This window comes from Betta splendens, chromosome 10 (genome assembly GCF_900634795.4).
Source record: "Betta splendens chromosome 10, fBetSpl5.4, whole genome shotgun sequence".
In the NCBI taxonomy this organism is placed as follows: domain Eukaryota; kingdom Metazoa; phylum Chordata; class Actinopteri; order Anabantiformes; family Osphronemidae; genus Betta; species Betta splendens.
Window position 1 is genome coordinate 20471563 of NC_040890.2, and position 24361 is coordinate 20495923.

At 44.7% G+C, this 24361-nt stretch overlaps 1 long non-coding RNA gene across 1 annotated transcript; it reads left to right on the top strand.

Moving 5' to 3' along the window:
• The first annotated feature begins 18047 nt into the window (after positions 1 to 18047).
• On the top strand, positions 18048 to 18803 carry LOC129604778 (uncharacterized). The gene is made up of 2 exons (XR_008695976.1): positions 18048 to 18492; positions 18577 to 18803. It is a non-coding gene; the product is annotated as an uncharacterized LOC129604778 (long non-coding RNA).
• Positions 18804 to 24361: the final 5558 nt, after the last annotated feature.

The following is a 24361-nucleotide window of genomic DNA, read 5'->3' on the forward strand; positions in this document are numbered from 1 at the left end:
AACAACATTTGATTAGGAACGAGTCGGATTTTGTAAGAGCACTTAATATTTCAGGCTCCTTCTCCGGATGCAAATGAGCACAGCTTTAATCGCAGCACACATTAGGAAGTCAGAGCACAGCCGAGTGCTTCTCAGTCTTTTTTCATTGTGTAATTAGGGCCCAAATGTTAATGAATTATGCTAATTTCTAACAATTAGCATATAATATTGGAGACAATCAACAATTAGCATGTGCTGCGCTGCAGACAATCAGAAGCTGCTGCAGTCCCACATCGACGCTGGGCCTGACGTCTAGGAGCCGGCCGGAGCGCGGCGGGCGATCTGATTACAAGCAGAAGCAGCATGCTCATTACCACGGCTCCGCGGGGGAGGGGCGCCCACGGAGGCGCTGGAGGCACGGGCCTGACCCGTGTCGCCGGGTTCGGATCCAGTAGCTTCCTGGTGCGGGATGAACGTACAGTACGTCTGAAAGTCCTGCACCCCAGACGTGGTCGTCATGGAGCAAATCAGTGGTCCTGTCTTTGAGCAGAACTCCCACAATGCTTTCTGTTTCTCTTCAATTGAGTTTTGCTCATTTCTGATTATTTTGGCGTCATCTTGTTCCAGGACTTCAACCACAGGAAGCAAGGTGAAAATCAGTGACGCCGGGAGCAGAGCCTAGAGATTTCCACCATCAGACATGAGCTGATGCAGCGTTCAAACAAAACCCTTGAACAAACACAAAACTTTACAAATGTGTAATAGTGTCCGGTCATCATCTACAACCAAAGGGCCTGAACCGTCCTATGTTCAGAGACACGGACATAAACTCCTGGCGTGTTCTGGCTCTATTTAAGGTGTTGTCATCTGGACATGGAGCGAGCTAACACCGAAGCAACAGGAAGTCTTCACTTCGCTGATGTCATGAAAGCTGCTGAAGAATTTTAATTGTTTGGATGCTGTTTGACTTTCTACTACATGTTCCCATGGTGCTGGGCTCTGGCTCTGGGGCCCTCACAGAACTCAGTTGGCTGCCGGCCTGCAGGAAGGGAGTGGAGCCTGAACCTGGGTCCCAGATATCCATTTGGACCTCATTAAAGATCTCCAATGGACAGAGCCCCGGTTCCCACACCCTCCAGAGACGTCGCACTGTCTGAGCTCATTTACAGAGTGTCCTCTCCTGCTGACAGCCTCTAATTCGCATTTAAATTTAGGTCACATTGATCTGGGCCTTGGTCCAAAGCCCAGTCCCACAGGATCCCAACCAGCCAAAAACCAGGCTGGCAGCTAGTGAGAGGAAGCGTCTTCACCCCCCCCGTCTTTCTCACCCCGGTCGTCTCCTCTCGCTGTGGTTGAGCGGCGGTGTGGACAGTCATTAGCCACAAACAGGCTGCAGCGCTGCAGGTCTGGACGTGATGGAGTCCGACGGCGACCCGATGCTGTGCTGCTTGGAGCTGAGGTCAAAGCCGTAGGAAGTAAACACAGTAAATGTGACTTTGGCTTAAAGACGCTACAGTAAAACTTTTACTGTGGAACTTAGAACGTGAAGAACTGAACAGAAGTTACAAAAATGCTCCAACGTTCTGATGTGGAAGCAGGGAGGTCACATGTTGTCTGGACACGTCACTAACCGGCGGGAGACCACCAACCCAGATGCCCACACACACGCGCGCACACGCACTCACGCACACACGCACACAGATTGAGACACACACGCGCGCACACATACACACACATGCACACACACACGCACACACACGCACACACGCACACACACGCACACACGCACACACACACACAGATTGAAACACACACACACGCACACACACACACACACCTGCCGCTGCTTTAGGATCAGTTCAGCAGCTGAAAGCATCATCACCATCAGCCTGAAAACCGCCATCGCTGATGGCCCCGCTTTCATCCACCTCCATCTTCATCGCCTCCGACTGAGCGTTTAGTTGAGATCTGCCGAACAAACGCTTACATCATCACCTGCAGCTGCTGCGAGGGCGCGGAGGCCGCTTTGACATTCTGTAATAAAGAGCCCTTCAGAGGGAGCTAAATGCCTCCTCCAGAGTTCTCCCTCCTCATCCTCCACATTAGATGCTGCTCCTCGCATTTAGTTCCTCAACAGATTGCAGCGAGGAATTAATGCATGTTTCAGAAGCAGCAGCAGCAGCAGCAGCAGCATCAGGCCCGGCTCGCATCTCTCAAGAACTCAATTACTCTCAGCATTTAAAATAAATAAATTAAAGGTGTCCTGCACCCAGCAGCTGCATCATTACAAGTGCTCCTGGGAGACCAAATTAAGCCACAGAATGTATATCTAATATACAACCTCACTAATGATATGTGTTAAAGGAGCCGCCATGTAGGCGCTGCTTAAAAATTACACGGGTCATTACAGCGAGTTGAGACCAGATTTATCTGCTGCCAACAAAACACATAATTAGTTTTACCTGGTGATCACACAGACCAGCTAATTACACATGCACAGGCGCTGCTCTGAGGAGAGACGAAGGTTCACACAAACTGATTTTACTTTCATGAAATATTCGGGTGTTTCTGTTTATGGCTGCATGATTTTATTTCCCCACTAAAACACAAGCTTGCTGTTACATCACATTTGTTATTCTCACGTGCAGAAACAACACGTTTGATTCTATTTACGCTGGTGTGATCGTGGGCACTTTAGGAGAAACAGAGGCCCTGGGCCCAGACTGAAGTCACAAAGCAGCCGTAAAGCACCTGCAGTGATCTTTAACATCATTTAGTGTCAATGACTAGTCACATTTATCAGGTGTGTGAAGCGGAGTGGGTTGATTTGGAGTTATTGTCATTTAATCTGCATTACAGGACTACAGCAATGATTGAAACTGTGTGCTTGTTTTGGTTCCTAATCACATTATACCAAATGTGGAATGAACAAATGAAAAAAATATGAGCAGTAAGTTAAGGTTATTTTAAGGCAACAGGTTCTTGGATCAGCACAAAGTCATGAGTACTGTAACTGAGATTAATTAATTGTATAAGACCTGGGCTTTTTCACGAAATTAATATGAGTAAAGACTTAGACTAAGTAAAAACAAAGAAATATAAGTAAAGATAAGTGAAGACTTTGTACTGTAACGATAGAAATTAAAGCATGTGTTATTAGTTAAAAGTCAATTGACCTCACACACTCAGAACAACTCATACCAGAACCTGCAGAACCAGCAGACGGTCACAGTCTTCCCCCAGACTGTGTCTGAGCTGTACTCGCCACTCACATAGAGCAAGGACTCAGTGAAATATGTGTGCTGCAATTTTTTACGCAAATAATTTATGTATATAACTGTAATTAAAATGTAAATAATGTTCCAATTCCATCAGAAGGCACGAAAAGACGGAGTCAGATCGTATGTAATTCTGTGTTTGTCCAATGCAAACCTGGCAAATAAAACTGATTCTGATTTTGCTTTTGTTTTTGGTGCATCTTGTTGACCTTGGCTGTTTTGCATGAAGTGCATTAGTAGTGGAGCCAGAAATGCATAGAGTGAGTTGCCTCTAGTGGCGCTGGACAGGATATGATTTTTGAATACTGAATGAAACGTATTGCTGTTGGAGTGTTATACTGTATATCTGCTGTGTGATCTGGTGCATAGTCCATCATGATTAATCTTGGCTATTATTTGTTGGACCACGACGTGAGGCAGCCAGTCAGCGGTTGGTTGTTCTGGTAGTTAGAAGAATAACCAACAGCAAGTTCAATAAGTTAACAAAATGAAACATGAACATACATGAACAAATCAAAATCAGCCAAACTAACATGGGAGTGACGTCATATTTGACATTTGCTAGATGTGTGAATTGTTTTCTTTGACTTTGCGTAAAACTCACAGGCAGAGCTGAGTTTGAAATAAAACACATCTGAAACAACAGCTGACCGACAGAAGAGTGAATATTTGCAGCTGGTGTTTACAGGTGTTTAAAATGAAATCATATTTAAACTGCTGTTCAAACTGTCTGGCATAAAAATCCCAATAATGATTGTGCAGCATGTAAAAACATTACATTTACTGGACATTACAGACCTACATCTGCAGATTCATATCACACCGCTTCAGCTTTTAAAGATAAGATTCTTTAGTTTCCACTCAGTCAAATAATGAACTCCTCCACAGAGGTCAGAGCTGCAATTTACTGTATGTGTGAAACCTGTAGATTCATTTCCAGGATCAGGTTTCATTACAGTTCAGTCATTGGTTTCTACTTTTGCTGACATGAAGAGGCCAAAGAGAAAAAATGTTAAAACTGTGATTAACTGCATGCTTCCAAATGAAGATTGATATGGAAATTATAGTTAATCGGCTGCAAACTGATGCATGATGATGCTTCTTATCAGCTGAGGAGGAAACTTGCAGTTTATTTACGCTAAACATCTGAAAATGAACAGACTGTGATGAACGTGGAGGAGAAGCTGAAGTTGACGGTGGAAAGTAAAAGTGAGGCTTGATTGCATGGACGCATCAGCAACATCACGGCCAGCATCTGCATTTTAATCCCTTTGGTTTCCTCCCTCCACGTCTTTCAACGTCATTAACTTTATTGGATTGGACATTCCTTCTGCAAAAACAATTCAGCATAATCATTTGCTCTTCAACTCCCCAAGTGCAAGATGCAAATGCTGCCTGCGCCTGTTGCCCCAGCCGGGCAATTACAGGCTGAGCGCAGACACCGCTCCGTCAGAATGAAGTCAAGGCTGCAAATAATGTGATTACTCAGTCATTACATGCTGGAGTTCATTCATTGGGGCAGCAGAGGATTCTGGGTATTGTTGACATCATGCTGAAGCTGAGACATAGCAGCATGTCCAGACCATAACGCCCGTAATCTGGTCTCGTCAAAGTACAGTGAGCTCAGGGTGGATGTTGATGAGAGGAACCGTCAGAGCGCCAGCACCCCTTTAGCATAACTCTGATAATGAAAAGGTCAAACCTGTCAAACAAACCACTGGGAACTGGGTCAGTTAGAAGCAGGTAGAGAGAAAATCAGGATGTGTTCTCACCTCATGCTCTAAGCAAAGAGCAAATACAATCCTGTTGTAACAATAAGTCACACTGACGGGGCCGAAAACCGGACATGTTCTGAAGCTCAGGCTCAGCTTGCATCAGGCTGCAGTCTGCTGAAATGGAAATGAAGACTGCTTTTTTCATATGGTGACGAAAAAGAAATTATAAGGTGAGCGCACTGCCCTTGATTCCTGCCGTGACATACAAACACGTCAAAGCTTTGACTCAGTGCAGCTTTAAACTGTGTCAATGTCAATGTTTCGAACCTCTGCAACGAATTAAAGAGCAGTTTAATTTAGCAATTTGCTGCAATATGTTAATGTGTGAAGAAAGAAGGATTCATCCCGTAACACAATCAATGAAATGAAATCACTTTTCTGAAAGTCTAATTTTTCTTTAACACACATTATTATTATTTCAATCCCAGTAATTGAAACTGCAATCCAGGCAACTCGTATTAAATTAGATTGTGGCAAAATTGCACCTTAGCTTTGCCAAGGCTGACTGAGTCCGTGCATCAAATGAATTTAATTATTCCTGTAGCCCATATATTATTAATCATCTATATTGATTTCTGAACTCCCAGACTGCTTGTGGATATGCAAATGCAGCTGCAGCAATATCGGGATGGGCTCATTTGCATGGGAGCCCATTATTATTTTATAAGTAAATTTTAATGTGGACTCAATTAAAACTCAGCCAGTGGAACAGCTAAATTGGCCCAAGGTATGAGCTTTCTGAGATTCATGTGTGGAGCCGGGATATATCAATTAGTAAAGATCAAACTTTGGCTCCTCTGGAGGGGAAAGAAAATGTTGGAATTGAATCAGAGCGGCTCGGACTCTCCGGGTCCATCTTTGGTGGGTTTCTGTCTTTTTTGATTTGATTCCTGTGGAAACGGGCCAGGCTGTAATCACATCTGCCAAATGGAATTATAAGCCGGAAAATTCCTCCACTCAGCTGCAGTTTCAACGGGGGAACGGGTCACCTCACTAGCAGATCACCTCAAACCTGGTTCCAGCACATCTGCACAGGTTCTGTTAAACCTTAGAGTCAGGTCAGAGATTAAGACACATAATTTATTTGTTTGCTATTAGAATAGATCAGAACCAACTGCAGTGAGTTTTCTGACCAATAGAACTATTTTAGTTCTCATTCTCATTTGTCAGCTTATTGAGGTTGTTATTGGTTTCATCTTTTATCCCAAAACTTCCATAGTGTCTGAAAATAAATGTCAAGATGCTTTGACTCTGGATCAGATCTGTCTGGGCCAGAACATCAAGGAAAGCGGATTCCAAATCAAGCAATTTCTAGTTGAAATGTGCCTAAAGGATCTTTAACCGGTGTTTGTTAAAGTTTCATGACAAAACTTTTTACAAACAGACACAAACCGTTCAACAGAGAAAAGATGATGAATGTAAATAAACAACAGAACACTGGATGTCAGAACGTACTGGACCCGTAGAGAAACTCAGTAAGCGGATCCAGCAGGACGGGCTCTCTAGATTCTCCACTACAGCTTAAACCTACAGTAGAACCCGGGACCTTGAACTGGGTTAAATTTACACCTTTATAGTAACAAATGGTTGTGATCTTGAATCCAGGTCTGTTGAATTGAAACAAGGATGGCATCTGTTGTGAATGTCACATCTCTGGATTGTGTTTGTACTTTTTTTATAACAAAATGTTGAGTAAAATCAACTTTGCCTTAAACAATTTTCACAGAGAAGACCATTATGTCTGTTTGATCTATTCCCCATAATTCCCCATGACTCAAGACAGTTCTGGTGTCTGTAGCAGCAGCGATTAACAGGTTTTAATTTTTACCCAATCGGTCCAGAACCAAAATGGACCCACTCTGGTTGTGTTGGAAACAGAGGCCAGATTATCTGGTGCAGATTTTAAAAGGAAACATCCTGTCTCTTTCTGATGCCTCTAAAGAACTGAGCTCTGAACAAACTGGTACTATTTCTTACTGGAAGTACTGAGCAGCCGTGTTTGTTTCATGTTAATCAGCGTCAGATTAGTGGCGTCACAGATCAGAGAGAGGACGGTGGTCTGGAAGACCTCAGCGCACCCTTATCACCACTGTGCTGCTTTTAATGGAGCTCTATCATCATGAGGACATTGAGCCCGGACCTTCAAAGGGCAGGTTGGGTCTAGTCACACTTCCTGGTGTACAGCTGGACATCACCATGCCTGTTAATCCGACAGCAGAACAGGAAACAGCAGAACAGATGAGAACAGAACCAGCAAAGTACTGCCGGGAACGTGTTGGAGAGTCAACAAACTCAGAACTTGATCTATGTCAATGTTCTCTTATATCAAACATGTTGGACTGGACACAAACTGAAAACAAAACACAGGCATGTGCAGAAGCATGGGATTTTATGAGGAATAAACCCAGTAGAACGGATAAGAGCACAGCTAACAGATCTTCCATGTTAGGATCTGTTGAGATCTGTGTGATCTGTGTGATCTGTGTGATCTGTGTGATCGTCCACCCTCAGTGACACCTGTCCAGGTACCTGGGGAGCGGCTTCCTGTCTGCACGTCCTTCTCTCTTCAAGCTGAGGACAAGCTGCTGATTAGTTATTGGCATGGAGTGATTATTGACCAGGTGCCCTGTTAACTCTGGAGCGCTGCAGGGTTTCATTGGCCAGTGAAGCTTTGACATCACCTTCCTCCTCCTCATGGATACAACACAAACACAAACACTGTTTGTTTCCTGTGTGGGCGGTCATTGAATCTCTCCGTCGGACCAGTACCCTCTCCTCCAGTAACGTTTTTGCCTCCCTTCTCCAACGCATATGCTTTGCAGTTGGGTTCGTGTTGCCTTTTGTCATTGTTGGCTCTTCCTTACTTATACACACATTGCTACAGATACTACTGATTCACTTACAGGTATGTTTAAGTTTCCTCTGTTTGGTTTGTGCTGTGTTTAATTGAACTTTTAAAGTAGAACGGTCGTGTGTGGCCCTCTTCTACAGTATTTGTCCTAAGAGCCAGGATGTGACACAGGATTCAGCATTCCCACATCACTGGCTGTGATCCAGCCGACCTGGAAGCACCGCTCCAGACCTGACACAGATTCACCATTAGAAGAAGAAAACCTTTATTAGTTCCACACTGGGGAAACTGCATCTTACAACGGTCATGTAAAGTACAGTTGAAGTATCTAAAGGCCAATAGAGCCAAAGACAGAGCCAAGCTGGCAGACAGATGGATGGCCAAAGTGAGCTGTGTAATGGAAGTGTCGACACACGGAAGGCGAGCTTTGCTAACACAGGTTCATGATGGCTTCCACCTCTTACTTAATGCAAGTGGATCCAGCCTAAAGTATCATCAATGATACATTCATCCTGCTGTGTTTTGTGTCATATGGACCTTCCTATAATATTGCTTCATTCTCTGTTAATCAACTCTCCATAGCAACAGGATCTGTTAGTGCCTCGTCAAGTTTTTAGTGTTTGATCAGCTTCTAACAGTGTGTGAGCTCATTCTTCAGACTATTTAACCCCACGTGTTCCTGTCCAGCATGGTTTCTGCTCATATGAACACATCCATGTGTCCACCTACAAATGTCCTGCCACACCTCTACCCACCACAACGTGTGATGGATTCCAGATGGGTTTGTGCTGACACATCCATCCTCCTCACTTACTCTTCGAGGTGAGTGGATTTTTGGCTGCACTGCACTCCCCAGACTCGACTGAAGGACGTCACAGGAAGAAGAGCAGGCGCAATATTAATGTCTGAGCGCCGCAGCTCATCCGGCCTGATCCGGCCAGCGAAGCACAGATACAACAGGGCTGGCAGCACAGTCCGAGTCAGGAGATGGACACACCCAATGGACATGACCAGGGCCACCCTCATGATACCCAGGATCAACTCTGGCATCTCAACTGGGAGAACATTGTTGTGGGGAGCAAAGGGTCTCTGGTTCGATCCTCGCCTTTGCCACCGGGTGTGTCCTTAAGCAAGACACTTCATGCTAGCTCCCTGAGGTCACCTGCTGGGATCAGGAAAGTTTCAATTAAATTTGCATGTGCATGTTGCTAACATAAGTCTGAGTCTTTAAAGGTGTGAGAACCTCCAGCACAGACATCCACCATTGCTGCTGTTTCATTGACTTCCCTGGAGTCAGTCAATCTGGGATTTGTTTGGCCGTGGAGCTCAACAAATCCTAGCATTTAAGCAATGTGGAACCAGATCCAAACTGAAACCTGTTCTCACACACTGTAAAGACACACAGTGAGATCTCTGATGAACTGTTTCCTTTCTCACCCACAAACCACCTCCTTGGTGTGAGTCATATCTTTAATCCTGAGTGGAGCTTGGGCTTGGATCCAGACTTGGCTTCCACTAAAGAGCTGGTTCCGATCCACAGCGTGGCCAAGCTTTTCTGCATCCGATGGAAGATGTTTTTAGTTTCATAAGAAACAGCAAACAACACTGAACTTGGTTTGTTCTAGGACAAACTGCTCCTATTTGTTACACAGAATAATCTCAATCTGACCTTTACTGCTTTGTTTTAATTTTTAAATTAAATCCAATGTGTCAGATTAAATTGCTACACCTGGATCTATGATGAAGCCCTGTCCTCAGAAACATCAGTATAAGGTACAGAACCACCAAACAACCTGGACCTCATCAACCAAGGTCCCAACAGAGCCTCATAATGTCTTGTAACTTCTAGCAAACCTACCAACAACCTATTATTAGAACCAGGCAGAACACCAGCAACCTGGATCTTCCTCCACCTTGGTATCCAATTTAATTGAAACTCCCCAAATCCAGCTCAGTTACCTCAGTGGTGCCACCAGAACCAGCTGAAGGAGATTTAGTCTCCTAAAGTGACCACATCTTATTGGCACCTGGTCCCGTCCCAGGATCACACAAACCTGAGCATTGGAGAGGCTGCAGAACAGTTCAGTTCCCCCTGGCACAGACCTATCAGAATAAAAGATTTGTTACAGCTCAGTAATTTAAACACAAAGCATCATGACACTTGATGGAGGAAATAATATGGCAGCTGTGACATGTGTCGGAACATTAACTGTTGGCTGCAGAATATTGGGGGATAGTGGTCCAGACCGTGACCCAACTGATGACACCGCTGATATAACTTTTCTTAGCATGTGGAGCATGTTCGTTAATGTAATGACACACGCTGTGTAAACATTTCATCTGGATGACGGACATCGATGGTTACAGTATTTTGCTCTTGGTTAGTGCGCAGTTCATGAGAAAAGACAAGATGATTTCAAAGTTGGTTAGAAAAACTCTTGGTTCTGCTCCAGAAGCTGATCAGTTGGTCCTTTCCAGCAAATTTCAGAGAAACCAAAAGACGTCGAGCAAAGAACATGGACAGTCAGAACCGAACGTACTGTAGGAAATGTTTGTCTCTGATAACGAGCTCCTGACGGTGAGTTGAGGAGCTGCAGGTTGTTGGTGTGTAGATGAACCACGTTCTCTTGGCACTGCTGTAACAGCCTGTGCTGAAAATGACATATTTAATAAGCTGCGTCTTCACATTAGTAACGTTAGTTTCTCTTTGTAGATTTGTCCAACTTCAAACACTGCAGGATATTTCTGTTAAAAGTGTTTATTCTGCAACTGGTTCGTTTCTCTTTATCGTTCTCATTAACGCCTTCCTACAAGAATATACTGACTGGATGAGTATTTACACATTGGCTGGAAAGAAAACTTTGGATTCTGCTAAATTATGCAGAGATTTTGCTAAAGGCCTTTTTAGGAGTTTGTTGGAAATATGATGCAAGACTTTCATTTCGTGACATCAATGAGACATTCAGATTCTTGAGCTAAGAATCTGATTTCCTCAGCTCGCTGGAGTCAGATCCGATTTACTGAGGATTCCTAAAATCTTCCTCTGATTGTTTGACTATGAGGAATAAGGTTCACTTGTTTCCTTTTTGTGGACAAGGAGGTCCTGCCTTTTCAGTCCCAGCAGCTCTGGTGTCATCTATTATTCATACGGTGTAATGGACGGCTGATATTTTGGGAAAACACCATTTGCAAAAATCAATAGGACAAATAATGAGCAGCTGGTGTTTAAGCTGCAGCTCAAACCTGAAATCCTCACTGACAGAATTTTAAAATGAGTCCGAATCAGGCAGGAAAGGTGCTGGGAAGCAGCTAGATCATCTGATCTGAGTCCAGAATTAAGGCTGATTAATAAATAAGTAATGTGCCCCCAACAAAAAATGAATTATTCAGTTGTTCATCCGTCAAAGAAAGCTTAATAAATGTTGGCCCACATATTGAGATGCACATTTTGGGCAGCTAATGACCTGAATCGAAACAGCCGTGTGTGAATATCGACGGCGAAGGCAGGAACTGACCTCCTTCCCTCAGTTCAGTCACTTTCTGGTGATTTCTAATCAAACCTAATTCAGTACTGTACTGTACATACATCAAGAGGAACAAACCGTCTTAAAGCTAAGCCAGCTTCACGGATGGCTCCAGAGGAAATCCAGCTGTTTGTCCGGTGCAGCAGAGAAAAAGTCACATTGTACAATAGATGGGAAGCTTTAAGTGGTTTAATGCGATTGACTGTAACTCAGCACAGGACTCTAATGTGAAGCACAACTGGCTGAAATGTCTCACAAATTAAATATGTCATCAGCAAAATTGTGCCAAAATTAGGAAGCTAGAAATTTAGAAATCTGTTTGCTTCTATTGCTTTGACTGTAAAATATCTGCTTGTTTATTATAAGAATTAGAGGTAGTGTTTACATTTAGAAATCCCCAAAACAGTAATTTATGCTACTAAAACAAAGGTGTTCTAAACCTATGGACTAAATTTGATCACAGACGTTAATTTCAGTAAATCATCTGATTTATGCTTTAAGGTTGTAGAAACGCACCAGGGACTTGGGGACAGCAACATGACTTTATCATCGTCAAAGAGACCACAGTGGCTCTGAAAGCAGCTGTTCAGGGCTCTGGATCAAGATTTGAGCTTGTTTTCAAGTGTCAGAAATCACAGAGCCGATTGTGTTATTTGACTGGAAGGCACTTGGCATCGCTTTAGTGTTTAGGTGGGTCTGGAAGTGGCCCAAAGACCCAAACCATAAACACATTAGGTCGAGAGCAGCTCCACATTCCTGCTCCAGTTTGTGTTGGAAGCAGCTTCGTCTGGACCAGACTTCTGGATGGTCACATGGTGGGAGGCTACATGAACCCCTACCCCCTTGTTGTGTATTTCCCTCCAGTCTAGTTCAAATGCTGCAGGTGACTGCAGCTAATCAGTGGAATAGAAAACATGCCTAAGACGTTGTCTACCCTGAAGAGGTAGGAGCCCCTGTTGTACCAGCGGCTTCGGGCATTATCACGCCATTCAATGGTCATTATCAGGGGTTATCAGCCCATACGTATGAGGCGGTAGGTGCCCATCTACCTGCTGGCAGCAGTGAATAGGTGCAGTAGATCGCTGTCAATGATCCGTAAGGTTGATGACGGCTCGGACGATTAAACCAGCAGAGTGAGTAGGGGCGCTGTTGAGCGGTTGTTGTTCAGACGGGAGGATCGAAGTTTTTGATTTTGATTTATTAGCGAGCATAACTTAGCAAGTAGCTAGCGGTATTGTGTTAGCTAACTGTAACCTAAACCCCCCACCTGTTATCCAGCCCTAACCCTAACCACAATAACCTCTAAAGCTGCTTAACATAGCAACTTAGCTAGCTGTTAGCTGTTCGCGAGGAGGCTGAGCAGGCACCTACCGATCCGTACGAATGCGCTGATAAGTTTTGATAACATCCGAAGAAGGGGTTTGTACCACACCGAGCAACTCTGGAAATGAAGAGTTCAGGAAGAATGAACATGAGACGCTTGTGTCTTACCAGGCCTGAGAAAAGCACTGGAAAGGAACACCTGAGTCAAAGGAACGGATGTGACTGTGTTGGTCTTCAAACCCTCACTTTCCTTTATGAGGACTGATCTGTACACTGGTTGCTTTCTGACCGTTTCGTGTCACACATTTGTCAGACCTCTGCAGATTCAGGGTAACGTTCATGAAGTCCGAGGCGACCTCAAAGACGAGCCTTTTTACGTCTCAGCTGTCGATCTTGATGCAGAGTTCTGGTCCTGGGCATCTGGGCCTCTCTAAGCCTGTTGTGGTGGTGCTTCTGTCCATAGATCCAATCCAACACATTAACTCTTCTCTTGACAGCCATCAGTCTTGGCTGAAACACTGATTTATACAGACTGAGGAAAGACCTTGTCCACACAGAAGAACGAGGACGTGAGCGTATTGCTAGATTACTGATGATACTGTACGAGTTTCCGTTCAACGGCAGGGTTTTAATCTCCAGCCACAGGTCATCAGGTACCTGCACGATCACCTCCCAAGGAGATCCAATCAGGAGCCAGTACATTCATGCGTCCCCTGACTGGTGGGGTAGTGGTGGGCTTGCCTTCCTGTGGGGCTGATAGAGGCTGAGAAGGAGCCTGAAGGAGCCCTCGCCTCATCAGAAGAGGAAACTCCTTCACTGATTCACTTTCTGAGTGGAGGCTTGATCCCACCAGAAGTTAATCTGCAGCTTTCAGGTCCAACACTGCAGAACCCCAACAGGTTTGGGTCATATTTTGTTCTGACCCAGTTTGGTGACCAGAAAACAGGCTCCTGCCAGTTTCCTGACTCTAACGCTCATTTAGCAGCTGGATCTGAAACATTCACAAGATTGTTTTACTGTATGTGGTGAGCTTCCTGCTTCTTGATCCACTTTTCACGGTTTCCATGACATCTTTTTCTCTTTCTTGGTCGTTGCCAAGAAGCAGAGGATGGACCTTCAAGGTCTTTTTGTCCTCTGCCCGCTCGGCCTTCCTACCTCTTCTATCACCTACGCGTCTTGTCCTGAACCATGTCTTGTTTACTGATGTTTTTGGCCTCAGGAACCCACTGACCAGGAGAATCACGTCTAAACATCTACTGTCTACTCTCACATTCAGCCATTCTGATTGAAGTCGGGTCCAGTGTGTTTTAATCAGACGAGTCCTGTTGGGTCAAATGTGCATGCTGAGTTTTAACTTTGAGACCCTGAATCGGTGCCGTTCAGACTTGGCTCCACTGAAGAGTCTCAGAGAACCAACAGACGAGTAAATTGATAGCGGAGAGCATTAGTGTAGGTTCCTCAACTGATGGAATGAAATTAAGTGGCATAAATTCCATTTGATACCTGTGTTTAGAGCTGAATTGAACCTCCAGCTCTCTCGTTAAAAATTGGATGCTTTAAAAAATGTTTTTGAATGAAAACACATCTATGTTACTGTATTACTGTGACAATAAATATGGAAATTAATCAAAACATGAGGACAAATGTTGCATTTCAGACTAAAACACTTCAATTAACAGCTGAATAAAAGGCCACAGACGCATGCAAATAAGCAGATCTTCCTGTCGGAGGCTCTTTATCAGATTCTTATAAACAGACATGTCACAGATTAGAACCTGCTCCCAGAGTTTTCACAGAGCTGAGGTGAGAGATGTGCTGTCACAGGCAGAATTATCCTGTAAGACAAGTGTTGGAGCAGGAGGGAAATAATTACTGCAGCAGTAATAAGCAGACGAGGCTTAATAGGATTCAGAGTTTGTTTGGAGCTCAGTTAATGTGTCTATTATTAGAGCTGAGATATTGAATCCACTGCATGTTTTTTAGGATAATTGTCTGAGCTGCTTCACTGTGCTCCAATAATAAGATGTAATAATGATCATCACTGTAGATCAAGCCACCGCATGTGAAGCACTTACACGAGACATGATTACTGATGTCTCACGCATCAGGACCACTGTGGTTTCCGCATTATTACATGGTTCAGTCAAAGACAACAACACCACGCTGAAACATTCCTATGCTCACAGTTTGGTTCTGAGCTCATTCTTTTTTATTCCTGTTTTTTCCTCAGACCCGCACACTGAAGCTACAGTATCGGGCATCTTTGCTGTTGCTACAGTCGACCAAAGACGATGTGATTGTAAAGATGAAGCAGAACATTCCAGGTATTAATTCATCCTTGTTTGCTATATTTGATCGTACAAGGCAGACGTAAGGATCCAACCTGAGACTCGCCCCCTGCTGAGCATAAAACCACATGCTGCTTGTCTGCAATGAGGACTTTGTGCGTATCAGGGGACGTGCTCTTATATTAACCCTGCTGTGAGGGTTCAGAGGAGGATGAGGTCGCTCCACCTTCTCACTCCTGCCTCACAAAAAAGGGAAATGGAATGAAGAAGAAGCGAGAAACTGGAGTGTGAATAAAGGTCAGTCCGACGCAGCGTCGGTCCTGAGAGGATTCAGGCGTGTGCAGACATGGTTGGTGGGTTTTTTGTACAAAGGGTGGAAAAAGGAAGTGCATCTGAAGCAGCTCTGCAGAGAGCTGCTTATAATACAGAAGCTCAGAGAAATGTGTACAGTGACAAGTAAGACGTAAAGATGAGAAGAAAACTGTCCAAGCTCAGCTGCACCTAAACATCATGTTTCATAACTTCCAGGTGCTTTTTACTTAAGTCGATGTTTGATTCTGAAGCTGGACCGTGTCCAAGAGACGTTTTCCTTCTGGGACATCAGTCTCATCTTCTGGCTGTTTTGAGCGACAACAAGGCTTTTCATTCAGTGCTTCTTCAGGAGGTTCAAGATGACTTGTAGGAGCTTTCAGGGTGGCTTCTGCTGGCTTCTGTGTCCCAACGCTAAACATGAATAGATGTGCAGTAAGTGGTGGTGAAGCCGCAGCAGTTTCCTGTCCTCAGCTGGGTTGGATCTGCCAATGGCGCTTTACTTGAATCCGGGGGCCATTCTGGCTTTCTTCCTTTAACCAAAGAAGAGGCAAATTATTTTGGTTTAGATGTTCACTGGGTCTCAGAGGTGTAATGTGGACATAAAGTACAGCTAGCAGAAATGAGGAACAGGAAATTCCACTGTGAAGATCAGCAGCCAGATTCAACAAAAAAAACATCCATCTGCTGCTTTAAGTTTGGTCTTTGTCAGTTAGTTTTGGACTGTGGGACAAAGAAACCCTGAATACTTTCTAAGGACCCCTGGAACTCAAAGAGGTACCTGTACTGTATATTTTCCTAAACGTAGTCCATACTGTAGTTAAGAACCTATGAAACCTTATCGTGGGCTGTACTGTAGATGTCTCTCAGATTTCTCACAGGCCTTTAAAATAATTCTCTTCTCTTCTCCTGAACCTGCAGCCCCTCAGTGACCAACACATTTTCTTCCCCTCTCTGAACGTCACAAGAGCCTTTAGTAATTTCTATCAACCATACCCAGGTTAGGATAGACGTTCCACAATTTGCTTGCTAGTACTGTATAAAATTCCTCCAGAACCTCAAGAACCAGGCTCCAGAACCCGTAAGAAACCCCTCCCAGCCTGTGAGTAGATCGACACGGTCCCCAGACGCTTTCAAGGTTTCCTGTTAAATAACCCTCATCCCAACAGTAATCCAGAAAGAAAGTGGGGACACGCACATTTCTTTGAGAGTGGCTGGAGGGAGGCAGCAGGGAACTCTCACATCACTGAGACTATTCTAATGCTTGTCCATGTCCTCCAACCCCCTCAAGGATCCCGGCGACCCTTTCAATCACCCCTGGAACTCTGTAATCTTACATAAATTCCTGCAGTAAGGACAGTCAACATTTGTCCTTGTGTATATTTTATCATCACAGGCCTGGACTCTGAGCTGTGTGGATACAACAGCACCAGACTTCATGTCAGAAAATGTAAATGTTACTGTAAATGTTTGTCTTGCATGAGGCTGGATATTGAAAATATGAACTGTGTTATTCTTATCAGGCAGAGAAAACACTCCTCGAGCCTCCGGGGAACCGCCGACTCTAACAGCACATCAGACTGGAACATGATTTATCTGAACAGACGCTGTATTTTTAGAAAACAGAAACTTCTCAGAGGCTGAAACAAAGATCCAACAGTAGAGGAAGAAACGCTGTTTCCTTTACTTTCTCTGACAAGGAGGAAGACTCCAGAGACCGAACACCTCCGGGGCCTAAACCAAGCTTCGACAACATCTAATATGGAAATGAACACGGCTGTTTCTACTGTAACGTGTCAGGTTTTTTCTGCTCCTTCTGCCTTTAAAATGAGCCCAACACTGTTTTCTTTTGATGTTATTGTGTTCTTCATTTCTTCATCGCCTCAGACGATGATGATATGTACACGTTGCTCCCCGGTGACAGTCGATATTAAAGCAATGGCGTGAACACGATGATGAAACACTGTCAGAGAAAAGAAAAGCTGTTAACCTCCATCAGCTGCTCAGCGTTTCAGCTGCTTTAATATGCAGGCCAATGAACAAAAGGAGGCTGGAAGGTTTTTATCACTTACCATTCACTGTACAAACTAAACAGTTAAATTCAGAAGCATTGAAATACAGTTCCAGTGTACTGCAGTTGTCCAGTGTCCATGTGTGATATGTGCTGTAGTGTGCTTTTATTGTGATATTGTAAATATACCCTCACTGTTGCTACAGTGTAAGCTTGTGAAAACCTGATCCAATTCAATTCAATTTAATTTTATTTATATAGCGCCAAATCACAACAAAGTTACTCCAAGGCACTTTACAAAGTAAGGTTTAAGACCTCACACAACTAAACCCAACAAATCCCACATACAGTACAGCAAGCATTTAATTTGACAGCAACAGTGGAGAGGAAAAACTCCCTCTCTAACGAGGAAGAAACCTCCAGCAGAACCAGACTGGATGTGGGCGGCCATCTGCCTCGACCGGTTGGGGTGAAAGGATAGAGATCCAGAACATCTTTAAATGTTTCTTATCAAGGAACACCAGGGGCAGTTGCGTCCTCAGATTCTAAACATCTCAAAGGTTCATCTTCTTCTAGCTCTTGGCTAATACTCTGGACCTAAAACTGAACTGATGAACCTGCACTTGCTAAAACCCTTGTTTCTCTCTTATCTAATGTGGGAACCGAATGCTGAACCTCTTGTCTGGACTTCTTTGTAACACCTGTACCTTTCAGGAGGATTCTGACCTTTAACAGTTTGCTGGATAAACAGTGTATGGGTTATGAGCCATAGTTCTGCCCCATGACCCTTGCGACTGAGATCAGAACTCTACTCAGCGTTGCTACAGTATGGGATCATCTCTTGGCTGCAGACGGGACCATAGTGAGTTTGAGCCACCGCTGGAGTCGGACAGTGGCTCAGCGATGCCTGATAAATCCTGAAGAACCTGCGTCTGGCTGCGTTTCAACAGGTGAGGCTGGCGTTTAGTGGTGTACTATGGTATGGGCAGATGTAGAAATGTGATCTCCCTCTAAAAACGTGGAGGAGGAGTCATTACATGCCTGAGCAGCATGATCGCACATAACAAAGAGTCAGAGAAGCGCTGAACGTCCACTGGTCGCTGTGGATGTGGATTTACTGGCACTCGCCTCAATGCTTCTTCTTTTAAAATATAGTGAGTGAGTCTGAGAGCAGTGGTGCTGGATTTATGAAAGGAAATGGCTGCACAGCGCTTCTTCTGTTTTATTTTATTTTCCAGGGAAAGTGTCACGTTCCAGCACTCGGTGGGAACTGGACACAGGAAGCGGGATGGGGAGCCGATGACAACATCTGGTTGTGATTTCAGAGAGATGGCAGTGAAGTATGAAGAGTGAAGGAGGGACACACAGACCGCAGCTGCTGAAGGTTAAAGTGGAAGAGTTAGAAACATGGAAAATCTGCAGAGTTTTATTCCTGTTAAGACCAATAAATAAAAATGTAACACAGGTTCACAACCTTTGTTGCTCATAACTCGGTCACATGAAACCACGACTGCTAGTCGTAGGTCTGAGTGGTTTCACTGTAGTGGGTCCTTGGTGGATTCAGGCCTTAACAGGCTGTGTGTGTGTGTGTGTGTGTGTGTGTGTGTGTGTGTGTGTGTGTGTGTGTGTGTGTGTGTGTGTGTGTGTGTGTGTGTGTGTGTGTGTGTGTGTGTGTGCGTGTGCGAGAGAGAGAGAGAGAGAAAATTAGACCATGCCAAAATCACGTCATTGTCCAGAGCTGTTCTGTTAGAATTGGAACAAGCACAGAACATTTGTAACCCTTAGAAAAAGCAAGTTTCCAAACAGTGTGACAAAATGACTTCAGTACCAATTTAGAAGTGACTGGATGAGCCTGTTGTGTAACACAGACGAAGGAGTCGGTGGAGCCTGTAATTGTGTTTCTACAAAAAACAAACAAGAACAAAGACGCGTTTCTGTCACTCCCTGGATCCAGTCAAAGCCCAGTTTCAGGCAACATACAGTACCTCTTTCCTACAGCAGGACAGGAAGTGACGCCATAGTCCCGCTGGAATAATAGCCAGAGTCGAGGGCTGAGCAGAGCCTTAACTAAACAAGCTAATCATGTCCCTGGTGGTGTGCGGTCTTCAGTACTCCACTAGAAACCAGCCACACACAGTCAAACATGCAGGTCTGGATGCCAAAGGGTGGGTGGCTGTTTCTCAGAACCAGTGGCTTTGACTGGTTCAAATCATTGAAACCAAATTTGAAACGACCCAAAGGTCATTTCAGACCAGACAGAGCAATCTCTCATCTAGACCTGTACTCTGGTCTACGTCCCTCATGCACATGGAGGAGACCCTGCTCCCATTCTGGACCAGAACCAGAAGAAAATGGTGTTTTTCACATAGAGCCTAGAACCTAACCATAACTATACTGAAGGCGTGTGACTCATTTGGGTTGATCTTCAAACAGACTTTAATGCTCTGTGTGAACATGGGACAGTCACTCACGCCCCTCATGGCTGCTCAAACCAGCAGCTCATAGTTTCAACATCACTGACGTCTCTCTTCCTGAGACCCATGTGGACCGAGAACTGCACCGTGTTTAACCTTTTGAAAGCATTTCTGTTAATAAGAATAAAAAGAATTAGAATAAGAAAACCTTTAATAGTCCCGCAGTGGGGAAATTACTTCTCACAACAGCAGTACAGATGAGCGAGAATACAGGTACAGAACAGTTTGTGTTGGCAAACAGTTGTGTGGTGGTTAGCGTTGGTGAAGTTTGTGTCCAGGTTGCCATCGTGTTTGCATTGGGTTGACCATTACTCTATGAACTCTACAAACCCTTTCAGCCTGTTTTTTGTTCAACAACCTTCTTATTGCAGCTGACTCTGGTTTATTATCCATTCTTGTCCTGCTCGACCTGAGTGCGGCTTTTGACACTATATCCCACCCTATCCTTCTCCATAGACTATCTTTAATAGGTATGACTCACGCTCCCCTCCTCTGGTTTCATTCCTACCTTTCAGGTCATTCCCAATTCATTCAGCTCAAATCTTATTGTTGCTGGTCCTCTCCTGTCACATCGGGGTCCCCCCAGGGCTCTGTCCCCGGGATCCTACTTTTTATTACCTACACCTTGCCACTATTTTAAGAAAATTCAACAGTCAGTTTCACTGTTTTGCAGATGACACCCGGCTCTACCTGGCCACCTCCATCCTTTTTTATTTTATTGGGACTTAAATAGCAACAAAACTGAGCTGCTCATTGGTACAAAAAGCACCCTCTCCAAAATTAATAGCGCCACAGTATTTCCATCCTCCCCAGTAAAGAGTCTGGATGTCATCCTTGACAGTACTTTACAGTAGACAGTACAGGTACACAATATAAATCGCCTCCGTCCCTCTCTCACTGTCCACTCTTGTTCCATTCTCGTCCACAGTCTCGTTACTTCCCAAATAGACTACTTCAATTCACTTCTGTATGGTCTGTACAAGACTCTAACTTGTTCAAAACACAGCCGCACGTATTATTACTAGAACTCTCTTCACCCCATCTCACCCGTGTTACAGCAACTCCACTGGCTCCTAGTTAAAAGCAGTATTGATTACAAAATTCTTCTATATACGTACATTTAAGGCCATCCATGGACTCAGCCCTCAAAATTTGGCAGATCTTCTGCATGTTGTCACCCCCTCCCGCTTCCTCAGATTCTCTACTTCCATTCAGCTCTCTGTTCCCTCAGCTCGACTCTAGCTCAGCTTTAGAAACATTGACCCTCTCTCTGTCTTCAAATACAATCACAAAACTCACCTCTTTAAATAAGCATTTTTCTTCGAATCATTGTGTCCTACCTTGTATTGTTTTCCCTTTATTCTCTTGTTTTATTGTTTTGCTAGTTTTAACTGTTACTTTTAAACTGTACAGTGTCCTTGAAAGTTTAGAAAAGTGCTTTTGAATAAAATGTATTATTATTATTGTTATCAGCATCTCAAAATGAAGCGAACCCAGATTATTTTTAGTGGAACATGTAGGCTAAAGTTGGATAAATGGCCTCCGTGTCCCAAAATGTCATTGTTTAGTCTTTGCTTTGTGGCTTCGTGTGGTTGATTAGTAAAGTGAAGGTGCTTTTGGTGCAGCCATGGTGACAGTCCCATATAAGCGTCACTGACTACACGCTGGTGGACGTCGGTGCTGCGGAGGTGTACTCACCAGCACAGTCCTATCCATGTGTGCGTATGTGATCACTTCCAGCCGTGCGACTGACCCTGGGCCTGATGAAGATTTAAAAGGGGTCAAATGCGTCCGTTTGTGAAAAGCATCATGTGTTTGCCATTAGAGCGAGAGAAGCAGTGAAAAGGTGTGAGTGACTGCCGGCTGCCGCGACCACCTGCAGTCCTAAATTGGGCAATTAGAGCGGAGAAGTGTTTTCTTAGCGAGTAATACAGCGTAATGAGTTCAACAGTGCAAATGTGGCCAGGCCCCACCTTCACCCCTTGTAAAGACGGGGGAGAAAACACTCGACAGCTCAACGTGTTGGGCCTGTCACTCTCTCTAATCTCCGACTTCAGCAGAAAACACTCGGCTCTTCTCTCCTCCCGCCTCCATGTGATTCATTGACCGGATCCCCAAAGAAGCTCAGCCGGGTCGAGTAAATCCCCTTCTCTTAATTAAGATTTCTCTCACCCCTCATCCCAGCGCTGCCTCCCCTCCTTGCTTCCCTCTCCCTCACCCTCAGCCGGGCTGAAAACTTCTGCGTCTGACAAGAAATCAATGCATCCAGGGCGCTGGGGCTCAGGTATTGGATTGCAGGTGGGCCCTGGAGGAGGCCAGCCGGCCCCGGGCCCCCAGCTGCCGCGCCGAGCTGTCCGCTACCGTTAGCCTCGGCTGCAGCCAAGATGTGAAGCCTTTGGCTGCCGGATAAAAATGTCAAGCACTAATAGGCTCCATTGTGATTAGTGGAGATGGAGTTCACAAATCCTCAGTAGAAAATCTGTTAGGAGCGATCTTTACAAGGTCTTAGGGTTTGTCGGCCGCCCAGCTCCTCCTCTTGTTTTTATCCACCTCTCTGTGAACACTGAGGACTGGCCGCCATAAATAAATGATTGTCTGAACTTTCCGTCAATTAGAAAATAAGAAAAAGTGGACTTGTTGCAAAGCTCCACTCAGAATATTCATGAGCTGCTTCATTACCTCGGGATGCTCCTGTTTTCAGGGATTTCTCTTAACCCCACTGAAAGCGCTCTCAGGTAGAAAATGTTATTTACAGTTGGAGGATTTTTGACTCTCAGCTTCTGTACTTTTGTTATTTTGCCTTGGAGTTGCGAGCGAGCTGGGCTGGGAGTCGGACCTCTCTGAGCTGGAAGGCAGAGCGAGCGAGAGCATCATTTATTTAGAACAAGGCCTGTTTCTAATCACCTGGAGATGGCTGCAGGACTCGGAGGGTTTACCTTAACTGTTCAACACCTGCAGTGCAGCAGCCTAGACACAGAGTTTGGGTCTCAAGCGCTGATGCATCTGCTTCAAACTTCTCAAGTTCAACTCATAAAGTCAGAGAAGTGAGCGCACTTAGGTTAAGTGGCGAGCTGGTTACAGATTCACATTCTTTCATTACAGATTCAGGTCTACAGACAGATCAGATCATAAGTAAAAACAAAACATGAGGATTTGCAGTAATGTTCCTGCTCCGGTGCAGAAAATGATCTGAAAACAATAAATCCTGCCCAAGACAGTCCTATTCTAATGGATAACAGTTACTGATATTTGGATAATATTGATAAATATGTTGTGATTACAAATGCTTAGTTCAGAATTAGTCAGTAGAGCATCAGGTTATTCCACCGCATCGTGTGCTGGAATCAGCAGCATCTTCCACACAGACTCAGTCCGCTAAGTTTGTTCCTTGTGTTTGTCCTTGAATCAAACCCAATCACTTGTAATGAAGCTGACGTCTGTGGTGGCTTGTCTCAGTCAAACCTGGGCTTTAAAAACCAGAGGGAGACCAGACCAAACGGAGCAACAAACAAACAAAAGATTAGCAACAATGAATGTTGACGAGCAGAAATCCTGAAGGATCCAGTTGGAAACAAACCGCCACCTGATTCTTCCAAGTTTGAAAAACCAGACGCCCCCAGCTGTGGAGGCTGGCCCGACCTCAAACCCAGCGATTAGAAGCCGCCATAGCCTGCTTGCAAATGGCTTCTTGTCCTCCTGCCTTTCTCCCACAGATTAGTTTGTTACACACTGAGCGTGTCAGAATGAACCCCCCCCCGCCCTCCAGTGCAGATGTGAGTCCATTCCCAGCGGGGTTATTCTCAATCAATACAGCAAGCGCGGTGGTTCTGGAGCCTCTAAACATCCAGGCTTGGCTGAGCGGAGAGCGGCTGCCTGACCCGAGCAGCGATCCGTTCCATAATCACCTCGGACCGGCGGATTCTTTTACAGCCGCTGGAGTTTCCCTCCCAGGCTGCTCTGCTGCTTTTAATGAATTTCCTGTCTTACGGCCTCAGAAATGTCAACACTCAATCACACTGTAATTGAATTTCTCTAGCAGTTCAACATTTTTCCTCTTAAAGCAGTGCCATTAAAACATTCTTTTGTTTGCGCTCTGGAAAACTTGTAGCAGCTCTGTTTTATTGTTGGCGGTGTTTGCTAATGTGTCTAACATGTGTTGGGACAGAGGTGCTGGTGGGGGGCCTGGACCGGCAGGAGGTGCTGGACAGAACGCGAGGAGACCGGACATGTTTACAGCTCCAGTAATCATGTGTCATTACAGCCTCTTCTTCTTCTGCCCGTCTAATTACAGTTCAGCGCAGCAACATGTGTTAACGCTCGGGCCGGGTCTGACACTCAGCTGAGCACAGGATTGTTTGCATTTTTTGCTGGATCAGGATCACGTTACGCTGCTGCTTGAGGCCCCTCGTTTCTCCTGCTGCATCTGTTTCTGTTAGACCTGCAAAGAAGTAACTAAATAAGATAGAAAATAAAAGAAACTACTGTTGAAGCTGAAACACAAATAAGAACTAATTGGATTTGAAAATGTTGACAAACAAAGTCAGATTAC